This window comes from Monodelphis domestica, chromosome 6, assembly GCF_027887165.1.
Source record: "Monodelphis domestica isolate mMonDom1 chromosome 6, mMonDom1.pri, whole genome shotgun sequence".
Lineage (NCBI taxonomy): Eukaryota > Metazoa > Chordata > Mammalia > Didelphimorphia > Didelphidae > Monodelphis > Monodelphis domestica.
This window is the reverse complement of record NC_077232.1, coordinates 290354197-290370844: the sequence shown is the minus strand read 5'-3', so window position 1 is coordinate 290370844 and position 16648 is coordinate 290354197.

Here is a 16648-nt window from a genome sequence, read left to right as displayed (position 1 = left end):
CCAAAATCACTAATTGTGAGTACTCTGACCCAATGATACTGTTAAGGGTAATTTTTAGGGTTGTTGACTGAATATATTATATTAGTGGTCACGAGGGATTAAAATTCAATCCCAATGAAATACTTTAGTCAGTTTGGGATTTTATGATGGTTGAATTACAATAGAAGGAAGAAATTATGAAAGAGAGAGAGAGGGAAAGGGAATTAAAACAGAGAGAGAGAGAGAGAGAGAGAGAGAGAGAGAGAGAGAGAGAGAGAGAGAGAGAGAGAGAGAGATCACAGGAAGTGACACAAAATATATAGCCAGTTCTTTACATCACTTCCTTTGTCTCACATGTACCAATGGTGGCTTAAGCTTGGCTTAGGACAAATCAGTCAGTTGTTTCTGATTTGTCACTTGCTAGCACATGCTGGTCATAGGCCGTCCTCTCCTACAGTTAATCCTTAAGTGGGGGTGTATACATTCCTTGGTTGCTAAAATTCTAAAGACTAAGCAATGTGGAGTAAATCTAAAATTCACAATACTGAAAGCAAGAGATCCTACAGGCTGTAAACCTTAAAATTTCCCAGACCCTACTTTATAAGATTGGATTAAGACCATTCCCCATTTGGGCAGTGAACTCTACTTAAAGCAGGAATGTGAGAATTCTACTTTATCTACTTGGGTCTGCCCTAGGGGAAGAAAAAGTTGTAAACTCTTTTCTGAACAATGAAAAATACTTAAACCCATACTTTTCTTAAGCTAAGTACCTATAAAGGTCAAGCAACTTGTGAATTTACAAGGAACAAAGAACTGAAAAACTTACTCAGAGCTTTCCTGGTGTGAATTACTCAAAAATCCACACCTTCTTAGGTGTGGACTAAGAATGGGAGGTCCTTTAGAAACATCTACAGTGATTGGTAGATGTAAGGACATAGGGGAGGTGACATAGGAGATTTTGCCCTTAAAAATAAGAGCTCAGAGAAGAGCTGGAGCTGATTCTGAGGGAGCTCATTTTTGAGAAGACTCATTCTGAGTATCTCGATTTCTGACTCTCATTCTGGAGGAGAGCTCCTTGAGGAGCTCCTCTGAGGGGCTCTGTCCCTCTGGGGTAGGAGCTCTGGAGGCTCTTGAGAGAGGCCCTTTGAAACAATCTCTGGCTGGAAGACTCTTTGAGGAAGGACGCTGGCCTGGTGTCACTAAAATCCTTGTTTAGTCAGACCTTGTGGTGAGTGTTAAAAAACTGACTGATTTCTCTCTTAAGGCTCAGGTCTAGGCCATATTGGCTTGAGGCCCTTCATACTTATTCCTTTCTTACTCTCTCTCTCTCTTTCTTTGATTACTCATTGTATTGTTAATTAAAATCTCTATAAAACCCAAATTGACTTGGGTATTTGAATAATTGGGAATATTTCCCTGGAGACCACCTTATATTTGATTTTAAAACCCAAGACACTGTAGTTAAAGATATTTCTGCGGTCAAATTTACTCACCCTCTCTTATATCTATCATAATTTATATCTTCCACTATTTTAATCACTATAGTTTAAGACCTCAACCATTTTAAATCTCACAAGGCCAACATTCCAAAACTCCAGTCAGGAGCTGAGAGTCAGTTCAGACTGACAGTTGGCTCTCTGGAAAGGAGACAGTGGAGTTGGCTCTCTCTGAAGAAGGAAATTTTGAAGCTGCCAGGAGACTGGACCTTCCTTCAATCAATCCATCTTGAGGGAGTAGTTGAGTGAGTGATTACATTACACTAGTGGATGGTGTGTGTGTGTGTGTGTGTGTGTGTGTGTGTGTGTGTGTGTGTGTGTGTGTGTGTGTTAAATCATTCCCCTCCTGATCCTGTGTGGACCTGCAGTGCTACTCTTCCTACTAGGACTTCAGCTAGACCCAAAGAGGACTCCAGTTTTGTGAGATTTACTTTGGCCCTTATTCTTGCTCCTACCAACCCCTCCCTAATCTTAAATAGTAATTAAGGAGTTAGTTTAGAATAGTTATAGAAAATTGTTAGGGGTTTAGTCTCTGATTTGGGCATAAAATTAGATGTTCCCTGATTCCCTTTCCCTTCTTCCTTTAGTTTAATTAAACTGTTATTTTGTTATATATTTATAGTTTTGACCCCTTATTCTACACACCTTTTTCATTATGCCTATACTCCAAAGAGATCAAAGAAAGAGGTAAAGGACCCATATGTACAAAAATATTTATAGAAGTAAAAAAATTGGAAAGCCAAGGGTGTGCCCATAAATTGAGGAATGGCCAAATTATTACATATTAATTAAAAGAACATTATCATGTCATAAATGAAAGATATGTTTTCAAAGAACCCTGGGAAGGCTTATATGAACTGATGTATAGTGAAGTAGAACCAAAAGGACAACTTATACAATGACAATAATATTATAAAGACAAAAAAATTTTTTTAAGATTTAGGAACTCTGACCAACACAATGATGAACAATGATTTCAATGGCCTCATGACAAAGCATGTTGCCCATCTTCTAAGAAGGAAAAGGAGAAAAAGAAAAAGAAGAAAAAAGTAAAAGGAAAAGCAAGAAAAAGGAGAGGAAGAAAAAAAAGAATCGCTGAAAATTTTTTTAATCTGAGAGGACAGGAAGAAAATCATAAGGAAACACATATAAGCAAGACTGATTTGAAAATAAAATTTAATTTTTTACAATACTTTAAAAAGCAAGCTGTACATAAGAGATTTATAGTTTCACATGTAATTCTCTTTTATTTTTGTTCTCCCTTGTATGTTGAAATAGTCTTCATTTTAGTGGTTGTGAAGGTCAGATTTTTTTTTAAGGGAAAGAAATTAGAAATAAAATTCTGCTTTATAGAAAGCAAGACTACCCAGAAAAGAATAAATATTTTCAACAGCAGTCTATTGGTACACACCACTTTGTTTCTGAGAAAACACAAATGAGCAATATTGGACTAAAATAGCTTTTGCAAATTGGTACCTCTTGCAAACAAAAGCATGCTCTCTGAAAAAAAGTGGCCATATTTTCTCAGAATTGATCTGCAGCTTGCCTACTTGTTACCATAGTTACCTCACCACAATCTAAGTAAGACAACACCTACTAGGAGAAGAGAGATAAGAATAAGTGAGCCCCTGTCCAGCCTTTTTGTGTGTAGGAAAATGTTTTTAACACAGTGGTTACTGTGACCCACTCACAATTAAGCCATCCACTTAGATTAATAATTAGCCTCATTTCCCTCCAGGATCCTTCATCGACCAGGTCTAAAGGTTCCTAGTTTCAAATGTAGAATATAATACTATATTTGATGGAAACAGTTGTTTTGTAATGGCTTTATTTCTACAGGTGTGCCATGCTCCCCACAGTACAACATTGCCATCTGGGTCACTTTGGTGCCACTGCACTGGTTTTCAGACCGGTTTTCTCACAGTTGAGAGTGCCAGCCACAAGCTTTGGCCAAGCGGGAACCCTGCCCTGAGCACCATCTGGTGACTGCTGAGTTGCGAGGCCACTCATCTCAATTTAATTCAACACATCTTTGTTCATGATCTCCACTGGGTTAGGCTCTGGGGATAGGAGAGCCAACACAAACGAGTCCTTGATCTCTCAGGGATTAGGGATCTGTTTTATAAATTTGGATTTTCCAAGATTCTGCTGACTCACCCTTAAATATTCATTGACCTGAAATTCTCAAAGCTTGAGGTTGAAGATTACAAAATCACACTGCAAGTTCTGCAGCAAGCTTTCCTCATCTGACTCACAGTCAGCTGACAGGCATTTATTTGGTGGCCACTCTGTAGGACAGCCAGGGCTACCAAGAAAAGCTCACAGACTAAGGAGGGAGTCATCACCCCAAAATCCTCTGTACAAACAAGATAAATATAAATAGAGGGAAGACATTGCACTGAAGAGGAATGGGGAAAGGATTTGTGAAGATGGAGGTTTAGGGGGAACCTGAAGGTAGCCAATGAAGCCAAGAGGCAGAATTGAGGAGGGACAGCATTGGGGGGGGGGGGAGCCCGATACCTTCTGCCAGGAATAACAAGGAGGCCAGTATGGGGGGTGGGGGAATAAGAAGCCAGGAAAGGTAGGAAGGGGCCAGGTTATAAAGGACTTCAAACACCAAGTTGAAGATTTTATATTTGATCTGGGAGATGATAGGGAGCCAGTGCAGTTCACTGAGTATGGGGGAGACTGGTTTTATCTGTTGTAGGAAGGTCATTTTGAGAGGCAAGTCGAAGATGGACTGGAGTCGGGAGAGACTTCCAACAAGTTCGTGCAGTAGTTCACACAGGAGGTGGTGGAGGTGTCAGAGGAGAGAAGGGAGGCTGTAGGAGGCATGATAGGAAGGTAGAACCAATACGATTTGGCAACCTACTGGATATGGAAGATAAAAAAGAGTGAGAAGAGAAGGATGACAGCTAGGTTGTAATCCTGGCTGCCTGGCCAGTTGGTGGTGCCTTTGGTAGTGATCAGAAAAGGTGACGGTTTATGAGGAAAGAAAAGTTTGGTTTTAGATTTACTGAGCTTGAGAAGACGATGGTATGCCAGTTTGAGATGTCCAACAGGCAGGCAGAAACGGAGTCTGGAAGATGGGAGAGGGGTTGGGATTGGACACGTAATCAAAATAATAATAGTAAGAGCATTTGCATAGACTTGGCAAAGCCCTTGACAAATATTATTTCATTGATCTCCATTTTAGATGAGGAGACAGACAGACAGGTGACATGCACAGGATTTCTGAGCTCGGGTGTTCCTGACTCCAGGTTCAGCACTTCATTTCTCCTCCCCACCCTCACCCCCGCCTCACTGAAAATCTTCCCTGGGAGTTAGAGATCACCAGTGAAATAGTACAGAAGGACAGCCAAGGGCTGAGGACAGAGCCTTGTGAGAGCCCTGCCATGCGCAAGTGTGACCTGGACTCATTCAAAAAGAGGGCATTGAGGAGCGGTCAGGTAGGAGGAGAAGCAGGATATCGTGTCACAGAAGCCTAGAAAGAAAAGAATATTAAGGAGGAAAGTGTGACGGACAACATCAAATGTGAAATCACGAAGGAGACGGGCTGAGAAAAGGTCAGAGAATTGGGGATTCAGACCTTAGTGACTTCGGAGAGAGAAGTTTAGTTTGGTCAGTGAGGATGGGAGCCAGACTAGAGAATTAAGAAGGGGGGGAGAAAGGCAGTAGCAGCACCAATTGGGGGAAGCCTTCTCAAGGAATTAGACACAGAAGGGATGGAAGATGGGGGACGCGAGCTAGCAAGGATACTTGATTCGAGTGAAAGGATGGAGAAGACGTGTGCGTGCTTATAGACAGTAAGAAAGCAATCAGGCCCAGAAAGACTGAAGATAAGTAAGAAAGGTGGGTTCTGCTGGCTAAGGAAAGATGGGCTTACTTGTGCTTGCAGGAAGGTTGACTTGGCAACGAGAAGAGACAGCTTGTCCTGTGAGATGAGTGAAGGAGGGAGCGGAGGGCATCTGAGTGATGAGAGGAGGAATGGTGGAGAAATCTTCAACTTTGTAATATTAAAAACTAAATTCCTATCTATTTAAAGCAGTATGATGTCCTTCCCCAATGATTCCTCTCACCTGCAAAGACAATTGGGTCTGTGTTAATGCACAAGTGTTATGGTGAATGGCTCTTCAGTCATTCTCCAAGCGGCTAACAATAGGCTAAAGTTTGTGAATCATAGGGTCATATATTTAGAATTAAAAAGACCTCCAAGGGGCAGCTGGGTAGCTCAGTGGATTGAGAGCCAGTCCTAGACACGGGAGGTCCTAGGTTCAAATCTGGCCTCAGACACTTCCCAGCTGTGTGACCCTGGGCAAGTCACTTGACCCCCATTGCCTAGCCCTTACCACTCTTCTGCCTTGATTGACTCCCAAGATGGAAGGTAAGGGTTTAAAAAAAAAAAGACCTTCAATCTGACTTACTACAAATACCTATTTTTATATTCAAGGAACCTGAGGCATAGAGTGGAAATTACTTGCCTAGGATCATACACTTAATAAATGGAAGTGTCAGGCCTCAAACCCAGAATTTTAAAACTCTAAATCCAATGCTCTTTCCACAAGACTAGTTTATGAGTTAGTTAATAGTCTTGTTAATAGTCAGTTTTTTCCACGCATCTCTTTACTTGTCTTTACATAAATTCTTTAGGCACGTCTGTACATAAAGCTTCAGTGCAAAGAGCATGAGGAAGATTTGATATTGCCATCTTATCCGTTCCTCACCAACAGCTGTTCTATTGAGTAATGAGGCGGTGATTATCAGGCCTGTTTCACAGAGACTGTAAAGCAAAGCTCAGAGGTTAATTGCTTCTCTATGATTATAAGCTGGGGGGGGGGGGGGGTGCCAACCAAAGGCTCCCCAGGTTTGCCCCCTGAACAAGTTTCTAGCCACCCGTGACATTTCCCTGGGTTACTGAGGTAAACCCAGGGACTGCAGAGATCATTAGCAAACCTGTTCTCCCTGTTCTACTAGCTTATAAGAGCTTGCCTGATAAAATGGCCCAGGAAGCCAAATGGCCAAAAAGAGGACTCGCAGACTGAATTCCCTGAAATTTCAGGAGTTTATGGTTTGGGAATAAAGTGGCAAAACTGTTGGCTACTTTATTCATGTTTCTTATTATTTACTTTCTATTGCCTTGTAAGAACATGTCCTTCTGGGGGGCAGCTGGGGGGCTCAGTGGATGGAGAGCCAGGCCAAGAGACGGGAGGTCTTAGGTTCAAATTTGACCTCAGCCACTTCCCAGCTGGGTGACCCTGGGCAAGTCACTTGACCCCCATTACATAGCCCTTACCACTCTTCTGCCTTGGAACCAATACAGAGTATTGACTCCAAGACAGAACGTGAGGGCTTAAAAAAAAAAAGAACATGTCCTTTTTGTATTGCTAATGGAGAAAGTGCTAGACCTAGAATCAGGAAGACCTGTACAAATCTCACCTCTTATACTTAATGTGTGGCCACAGACGAGTGGCAACCTCTCTGAAGCTTCTTCCTCATCAGTGAAAAGGGAACAATACTATATGCTTCATAAGAGCACTTGAGACTTAAATGAGAAAATGTGTACAACGTGCTTTGCAAAATTCAAACCAAATTATGCAAAGCGCAGTATAACTTATGATTATTAAGATTATATCAGGAGCCCTGGGTGACTAGGTCCCATGGCTGAGGGAGAGTGAATCCAAACAACTTCTAAGATGCTTGTTTATATGACTTCCAAAAGGAAATTCAATAGTGGTTTGCAAAAGTGTCAAAATGGCAGAAGAGTTGTTTTGCAACACTTCTCCAACATGAAAAACTTTTTAAAAAATTATCCAACAAAAATAAACTAAAATTGAATCTACAAGAAGGTAGAAATACTGCAAAAGCTGAGTAAAAAGCTCACACAATATATGAGAGCAATGACAGCTCTGAATCAGCTTTACCTTTTGCAGTGGAGAGTTGATGGATAGCAGCGTGCTGGGCCTTTCGACATCTTAGCGTGGCTACAAGCTATTGTCTGGTTCGGTGGTGAGTTTCTGGCTGAGTTTTCCTCCTTTACTTTCCAACTTTATCCTCTTAGAAGCCTCTAATCTTCTTCAGAGACCTAGAGGCGGGGATTTTAAACTCCCCCTGGCACAGGCCAGGCAGGAGAAATCCTATATCCTCTTCCCTCCTTCTCCTTAAATTCCTTCCCTCTATATTAAATAAATTACCATAAATTTCCAGACTGACTTGAGTATTTTATTTGGGATTTTCCCTGGTGACCAATTAACTCTAGATTTATAGTCGCAACCCTAAAATTATCTTTACAGTGTATATATGTGTATGGATATGAATAGATATAGATATGCACATACACATACCTAATATGGGTGTGTGGTAAAGTCCCTTTCAGACTTTGCTCTTTTCAGACTGTAAATGGCAATATTTGCACATGAAAAGACCAAGAATTCACTAAGTCCTTAGCAGAGACTGGGACCTTGCTTTCTCAGTCCCAAATATTGCTGAATCTCTTTCTCTGCCCACTCTTTTTCAAGGACGAGTAGAGAAAATCCAGAAGTAAAAACTAGGGGGCCCTTCATGTAGTAATTTTGTAGTTACTGGGAAAGTAACCATTGTCTAGAATATGACTTGACCTGTAGGGACACAAAATTAAGGAGCATGCTAGTTAATCACCATAAGGGAGGATCAGATTTTTGACCAAGGAAAGAGTTGCAAGATGAGAAGAAAAGCCAAGTCAGAGGGTTAGAGGCCCCCTAATTGGAACTTAGGGTAGAGGCCCCCCGTTGGAAGTAGGAAACCCAGTGGATGCACTGGAGGAAGGGGGTACAGCCCAGGGGAAACCCAGCCACACCACTTTGTTTTGGGGACCACTCACCCCTAGCCCCTTGGGGTAAGTAGAGGAGCACATCCAGTCCAACGTTCATATTTGTTGTGTCTGTCTTGACTGTCCAGTCCATCATGTATTGCCCTGTCTGCTTTTGTGTTGGGAAAAATTGGCTCTAAATAGCCTGAAAAAAACCTAATTTCTTTTTAATGTTGAATGACCACGTTACACCTTTGATAAGCAAGAGGCATGGCCTATCCATGGCACCCTAAAATTGTAATGCCATCCTCTACTTGGGTAGTGGCTGTGCTGGACTTCTCCCTTTTCAGTCTGGGAAGCCTCAGGTGTGGAGTGGCTACCAAGCCTGAGGTCTGAGCCAGATATGGACCAGCCAACCCAATTAAGATAAAGGGAAAAGTTTCCTCACAGGCCCCTCCTGTTGGGAAGAGATCAAATCTAAGCAGCCTGAGTGAGAATTCAATTGGGTTTTTTGTTTGTTTGTTTGTTTGTTTCCCTCATGTTAAATAGCTGAGCACCATCAAGGAAAAAATGAGGAAATTGGCTTTTTGATATCTTAAATTCTAACATCATTGGACAAATTTTGCAGGAAAGAGGGTATAATATGGACAGAAGCCCCTTACTCTTTGCTTAGATTTTAAGGCAAGAGCCCGCTGAGAAATCTAGGCAGAGATGAGATAAGGAAATACAGGCAACCTGGAAGCTATCAGTTCACTGATCAGATCTGCCTTCCTCCTCTACTGCAGGGAGGAAGAGGGTTGATTCTGGGCAGAAAGACAACTGGTGAGACAAACCTACTTTTGGGATGTTTCTGTTTATCATTATCTTTGTCATAGTCTTGTCTATGTATTCTTAAATTGGACACTCACAAAAAAAATGGGGGAGTTGCAAGACTGAATTTACCACAGTCAAAAATTCTCAACAGAGGACAAAAGCAAATATCTGTTCAATTATTTTTTCCTGTTTCTTCCTTTGGATGGGCCCCCAAAAGAAAGAAAAAGAGAAAAAAATTCAAAGCAGAATCAGGAGATTTTTACTCCACAGTTAGAGGCACTTTTCACTTAAAATTAATTCTAAGGGTTGATGCATGCAACTTGGGAGGATTGCTAATGATTTTGATATGGTACAAATGTAATTTCATGTATTGTTGTAACTGTCAGTTAAATGTGAAATGTTAGCCAGATTTGATTGAGCACAAAAACTCATGGTTAGAAGTTTGTTGTTAGATCTTGCAATGCATAATGGTTTCAGTGAATTTGAGAATTGTCTAAATGTGATTGATAGCCAGCTTGACACAGAGAGGGAATGTTTTATTCTAAAAGGACAGAAATTGTGCTGGCTACTTTATACATGTAAAAGTCATCCAGAAAAAGTTATTCTGTTGTTGAGAAGAACTTATTCTAGAATTTACACTTGGGATTTCTTCAAATCAGATGCTATTTTAATGTATGTACTGTCAGAACTAGCAACAAGAAATATGATACACAACAAGTTTTAAAGTGGTTAATCTGTGCATGGGATTTAATAATACAAGTACTAAGAATTTGGTATTTTACAAAAGAGGGAATTTCTAAATGGTGTTGTCTCTGACTAAGGTGATATGAATTGTTTTTTTAAAATGTGCACAATGTATAGGAAGGAATTTGGGATCTAGAGATGAACATGATTTGAGATACAAATTGCTGAAAGTAATGTTGAGTGAATACAAAATATGTATGCATTTGTATGCACGTATGCATGTATGCATGCAAAATATGTATGACTATGAAGAGAATTATGATATGCAAACTGTATGTCATTAACAAGGCAAATTTGACCAGCCCTGAAATCAAGAAGAGCTTGTCATGAGGATTAAATAAAGTGCCTTCCCTTTACTTACAATAATGGTAAAGAGGAGAAGCCAGAAGAAATAAGAGTAATGGATAGAGATACTAGTTGATACTATGAATTCTAGTGTGAAATAGATACAACACATTATAAATTGGAATAATGTTTATGGAATTTAATCAGGTATGTAGCAATGTTTTGAGCTAAAAGGCTGGAGGTTCTATTCTACTTTATACAGAAGTTTGAGAGGAGTACAAGTAAATACTTTGAACTTCAGTTTGGTTACACACTGAAAGATTGCTAAAGGACTTAATCAAAGTTATTTGGAAGTTGTGGAGTTCAAACTAAACTCCACTGAGAGTAAATTATTATGAAGGGTTTGATGCATTCAAAATTTTAAATTATAGTAAGCTCACTGGTTAAAGAAGGATGGGACAAGGCTGTTAAGTAATAAAACCTTAGGATAAATTGCTCATGAGCTATTAACCCCTTTCTTGCACACAGGAAGGAGAAAGAAGTGCTTATAATTGTTCCACACTGATACTTAGGAACTGAAATAGGGACCTCAAAGAGTTGACAACCACTGTGTGATAGAACTTAAAAGATGAGTATATTTTAATTGTATATTTCGGAGGTTTTAAGATGCTCATATAAGCAAACGTTGCCAGTCCTGTTTGACCAAGAAGCCTGTATGAAGCTGTGGAATCTTAATTTAAACATTCCATGTCCAGAATGATAAAATGAGTTGAGTGATATGTAATTGATAAGTTACCTCACATGAATTATGGGGATATGTTGGTCGATATTTTGATTACATTTTGATCTGTATAAAGATATATGTAGCAAACAGTAGCCAAGGAATGGAATGTGTAGGACGTTAAAAATGGCATATATGTGAAAAATGCTTGCTCAGAATTTTACAATTATTATGTGAGTTGCTGCTAAAACATGTGTTTTAAGTATTGTATGGATGGAAACAAAAGCTCCTTGTAAACCTGACTGTACCATAGATTTTGTTCAATACCCAGTGGTTACCTCAGTTTACCAATTTGTTCTATGAACTGAAATTTATAATGGATGAGCCCTATGCTAAAGATGCAGTGGTTCAATGATGTAATCCTTTAAATCAGAATTCCTTTGGGTTACCGATTAGCAATTGAAGTGATACCAATGGAATGTTTGTTTGACTTATGATGGTAAAAGCGAGTCAGAAAAGGTGGAGAAGGTATGTTGGTTTTGGATTCAGAAAAGAGAGGGACTTTGCTCTAAAGTCCACAAAGCTTGAGTATGCAGGTTTGTGAAGGAAGAATGGAAGTCGTGCTCTGCTTTTTAAGCAGAGGGTTTTGAAGGAGAAGAGAGATACAGAGAGACAGAGAGAGAGACAGAGAGACAGAGAGACAGAGAGGCAGAGAAACAGAGAAACAGAGAGAGAGAGAGAGAGAGAGAGAAGGTGAAAGAGAACAGATAGATGTTCTGCTCTCATAAATGGATCTTTAACTTGGGGATAATATCTAGAATTGATGGATGTGGCTTTGGAAAATTACAAATGATTCTGATGATTCTGGAATTTTTCTGAAATTCTTAGAGAGATTCCTGACTGATTTTGTCTTAGTTCCTTCAGATGGCCTAAGGCCAGGATTTGATCTAGCCCTGATTTGTATTTACTGTAGAGCTAATGAATTCAACATTCCTGTTCAGGTTTTGTGACTAAATTGTGAAAAATTAATTATTGCCAAAATATGTAAGAATAACTGCTATAATGTAGACTCATAGGCTTTAAGGAATCCTTAGAGAGGGCAAATGATCAGAAAAGCTTGTCTGAAGTATATGGAAATTCTTATTTGCTGATAAGTAGAACTTCTTTCAGCTGAAATGGGTGAGACTTGTCTTTTAAGGAAAAAGAAGTCTTCTGGGCTCTTATGGTGACAAAGTACACCAAGGGCAGAGAATGTCATGGAATGGTTAGAGGCATATTCAGGGATCACTTGGGAATAGATCTTTTCTGACCATCTAGGTTGTTAATCCTTGAGTAATACAATGATGTCAGAGCCAGTGATAGCTTTGGCCTGTTCGTGAAGCCCTCACTATGTGTTCTTTGGGACATGAGGAAATATTTTCCCTGTTGGCCTTTTCCTTTGTGACAAATTTCCATAATCATCACATAATGCAAATTGTAAAATTAAACGTTTCCATTTCCCCAAACAACCTATTAGGTTAATAATTGAAAATTCTTAAATTTTTAGGGAACATACTTTGAGAAGTAGGTGAAGTTTATTAATTGATGGCTTGTATTTACAGCCTTAATTTACCACAGTTGAAGTTTAGATCTTGAGCTTGAATATATAGCTCAAAGCTTTCTTGAATTTCTCCCAGAATCTGGGGTAAAGGAATTCATCTGTAAAATATTGTTACTCAAGTGTTTATAGATGTTTATAGTTAATGTGTACTTTGCAAAAGGATATTCTTTCAACTCAGGAATCTGATTTCCTAAAGGGATCTATTCCTGTCAGAAGATGATTTCTGAAGAAGTCTGTTGGCTAATATACCCAAATGTGAATGTGTAATATCAATTACTATTGTATTAATTTTCTCTGTTTCTTTCTGGTGTTCTAGTTTTTGCCCCAGTCCTGGTTTCTACACTTCTATCTTAGGGGCTGACTCTCTCCCTTGTGACCTGTCTGCCAATGGGGGAAGCAGTCGCTGGACATCCTTCAGATCTCCAAGCAGGTCCCCACCTACCTAGAACCCAGGCATTCACTGAGGACACATCCCCTAAAAACCCTGTGTCTGCAACCTTTCCCTCCCTGTTCAAGTTTTGGCTACTCACCTGTGGGATATGTATTTGTATGCATTTGTAACCTTGCCACTTCTCTAGTTGCTTTTAAGGTAGAAGCACTTCAGGGAGTCATCCAGATGCCACTGTAACCTCGGCAACTATTCCAGCCTTTAGCCCTGGACATTGCCTACAGTCAATTATCTCTCTCCTGACAATAGGCCGGGACAGCTCTACAACCATTATCAGCTCTGAATCAGCTACAGAAAACTGAGACCATCACCCCTTTCCCCTTACATATTTGGAGAGGGGAGAGATGACATGGGCATTGTACCCCCAGAAACTCTGGCAGACTATTGTCAGGGAAATTCTTCTGCTCCCTTGCATCCTCATGACTCCTAGACTAAGGATTCTTTGCTTTTATGCTGATCATACAGGGCTAGTTAATTGCCTAGTAGCCTTTGTCAAGGATCGCATTAATGCTGTCCAGCTATGGTCTTTCACCAGCAATATCTCTCTGACTCCTATTGAATTCCCTTATGAGGATACGGTCACATAGGAAGAATCCTCATGTACAGTAGAAGAAGTAGGGAATGAAAAGCCAGCTCCCAGACCTTCTTTCCCCTCCCTGACCCCTAACCCTAGGAGTCCCTGTACCTCCCCCTCCTGACATATGCCAGGAACTGATAACACCTCAGCCCTAGGAGTTCATGTTCACTCCCCCCACCCCAGGAATTCCTCTGCACTCCCCCTACCACAAAAGTGTATAAAAAGCCTGCAAACCCCAGACTCAGAGGCCAGTCATTTTTGGGGCTGCACCCAAAGCGCAGTTTGCTTTAATAAAAATCCCTCTTGTATGTTACATTGTTGGTTATCGTTTCATCTTTGGGATCAATTCACTGGGCACTTCACTGGTAGAGAAGTCCATTACCTGCTTTTTCTAAAAGAACTAGTTAAAACAATGTAGTGACATCAAGGATTTCAGTGGAATAAAGTCTGGAATCATCTAGCAAAGCAATACTTGACAATTTATGATAAAGTAGCATCTAGTAATGACCTTCAAAGTAGTATCAAGGAGAGCAGCATCCAGGATTTTGTTATTAGCTTTCCATTTAGGTCTGTGTCTTTAGTTGTACTGTAATTGATAGATGTTTTAGTTTTTTAGTCTATAAAATATTTAGAATTTACAAATTTTACAGGTATTTATAATTTTTCTTAGTATATGATCTATATAAAAGATACCTATATATCTATAAAATAGATAAAAAGATATCTCAAAGATATCTATATAAAGATACCATTTGGTACTGAGAAAAATGTATATTCCTACATGTTTTCATTATTAAAAATCTATGTACCTTTTAGGCCCAAAATTTTCAAGTTTGTTCAGTTTAATTTTTTTCCTTTTAGTTTGTATTTCTTCTACATTTGTCAAGCTCTGAAAGGGCATTAAATTCTCCTAATACACCTATATTACTATTTTTTTGCAATTCAGTTAACTGAATTTAGATATTCTATTGTCATGGGCATTGCACCCTCAGAAACTTAGGCAAACTATTATCAGGGAAATTCCTCTGCTCCCTTGAGGCACCCTTGCTGACCCCTACTGGGAAAAGCCCTCCAGAGGACATTTTGGACAATTCAGCACTCAATGGCACTTTTGCCTCCCAGAGGAGAGGGAAGATAATAGCTCCCCTAACCTCTGTACGGCTGAGGTTCGACCTCAGCCTTCCTCTCCCCCAACCTTCTCAGAGGTAACATTCACTTCAGGATCCCCTCCTCCAGGTTCAACTGTTTCCTCTTCTCAACTGTCTGCTCCAAAACCCCCACCTTAATTCTCCAGGCTCAGAGCCTGAGACCATTCCCATCTCCCAAACCAGCCCCCACCATAATATCCTGTTGTTACCTCACCCATCCCCCAACCAAGCCCGCTCCATCCCTAGAGCAGACTGAATTATGGTGACAGGGTCCACCTCCTCCCTATGAGAGAGGTGCCCACACCAGATGGGCTGGCTCGGATACATGTCCCTTTTTCTATGACAGATTTAGCCAAAATGAAGGAGAAATGAGATCACTACTCAGAGAATCACTCCAAAATCATTGATGGTTTTAAATCCCTTACCCTGCAGTTTGACCTGTCCTGGACAGAGCTGCACATTATTATCTCCACCTGTTGCACCCCAGATGAGAAAAAGCGGATCTGGGATTTGGCCATAGAAAGAGCAGAAGAGAAGCCCCAGGAGGCACATGGGCAGGAGTCCCTGGTGCCACTGCTGTGCCAGGGCAAGATCCCAGGTAGGACTATATGAATGAAAGACATAGATAGCTTAGATATCATATGATGGACTGTCTCCTCTAGGCCATGCAGAGAGGGATGAGGAAGCAAGTAAATTATAACACGTTCAAAGAGGTTACCGAAGGAAAGGAGGAGAATCCAGCTTTCTTCCTGTCCCGATTAGTAGAGGCCATGGAACAGTATACAAATGTCCACCCAGAGTGATGAGGGGGCAGTTATCTTAGGCCTCCATTTTAGAGGACAGTCAGCTCCAGACATGAGGCGAAAATCGAAAAAGCTGGGTCTGAGACCCCAAACTCCAGTAAACCAATTAGTAGCTGCTGCCTTTAAAGATTTTTCACAACAGGGACCAGGTGAAAACGGAAGGACAAACCCCTGAGAAACTGCTCGCAGCAGCTCTCGCCTCCCTGACCCATGGGCAGAGGCCAAAGGGCTCTTGCTACACCTGCAGACAGAATGAGCATTGGTTGAAGGGTTGTCCTTCAAAAGGAAGACCACCCTCAACTCCATGCCCAGCCTGGGAGCAATGAAGACACTGGAAATGCCAGTGCCCCTCCACACAGAGACCCGAGCGACCCAAGAGGCATCCCCCTGATCTCCAGTCTCCTGAAGACTCAGAAGAGGGGCTCCCTGGGGCTGGCATGCTCCCAGTTTCCACCACTAAGGCTGAACCCAAGGTTAATCTCAAGGTAGAAGGTAAATTGATTTTCTCATACGTGCCGGGGCAACTCACTCTGTCCTTACCTCACATGATGGTCCTACGATCCCTTCGAAGCACCAGGTAATTGGAGTTGGGGGTAAGATACTTAGATGTAGGGAAACAGTACCCTAGTCTGTGCCCAATTCTTCCTTATCTCAACTCTAGCTTCCCTAGCCACTCTCCTTCGAAAGCCTCCAATAATCTCTTCAGATATCTGGGGGAAAGTACTGGGATCAAGGCATACTGGGACAAACCATTTATGAGAATCCCAAAATGAAAAACCTCAAGCCTGATTCTCCTTATCCTCACAGGAAGCAATATCTCATCTCCCCAGAAGCCAGAAAAAGATTACAACCTCTCATTTATAAATTCCTAGCCCATGGTCTCTCACCTTTCCTAGGAGAACAGGGCTACAAGGTCTCTGCCTCTAAAGTCCAATTTGTGTCCCAGTCTGAAACTTCCTTGGGACACAACCTAACCCCAAATTCCCATTCCCTGACCACAGACAGGAAACAGGAAATTCTAACCATACCTGTTCCACCAAAAGACAACTCTGAACTTTTCTGGGTATGACAGGGTATTATTGCTCCATTTGGATCCCTAATTTTGGGGTCATTGAAAAACCCCTCTACAAGCCACGAAGGGGTCTGACTGGGAACCCGTGGTTTGGGGGGGATGAACAAAAACGAGCCTTTTTACTTCTAAAAAACCAGGCTTTCTGCTGCCCCTGCCTTAGGAATTCCAGACCTTGAAA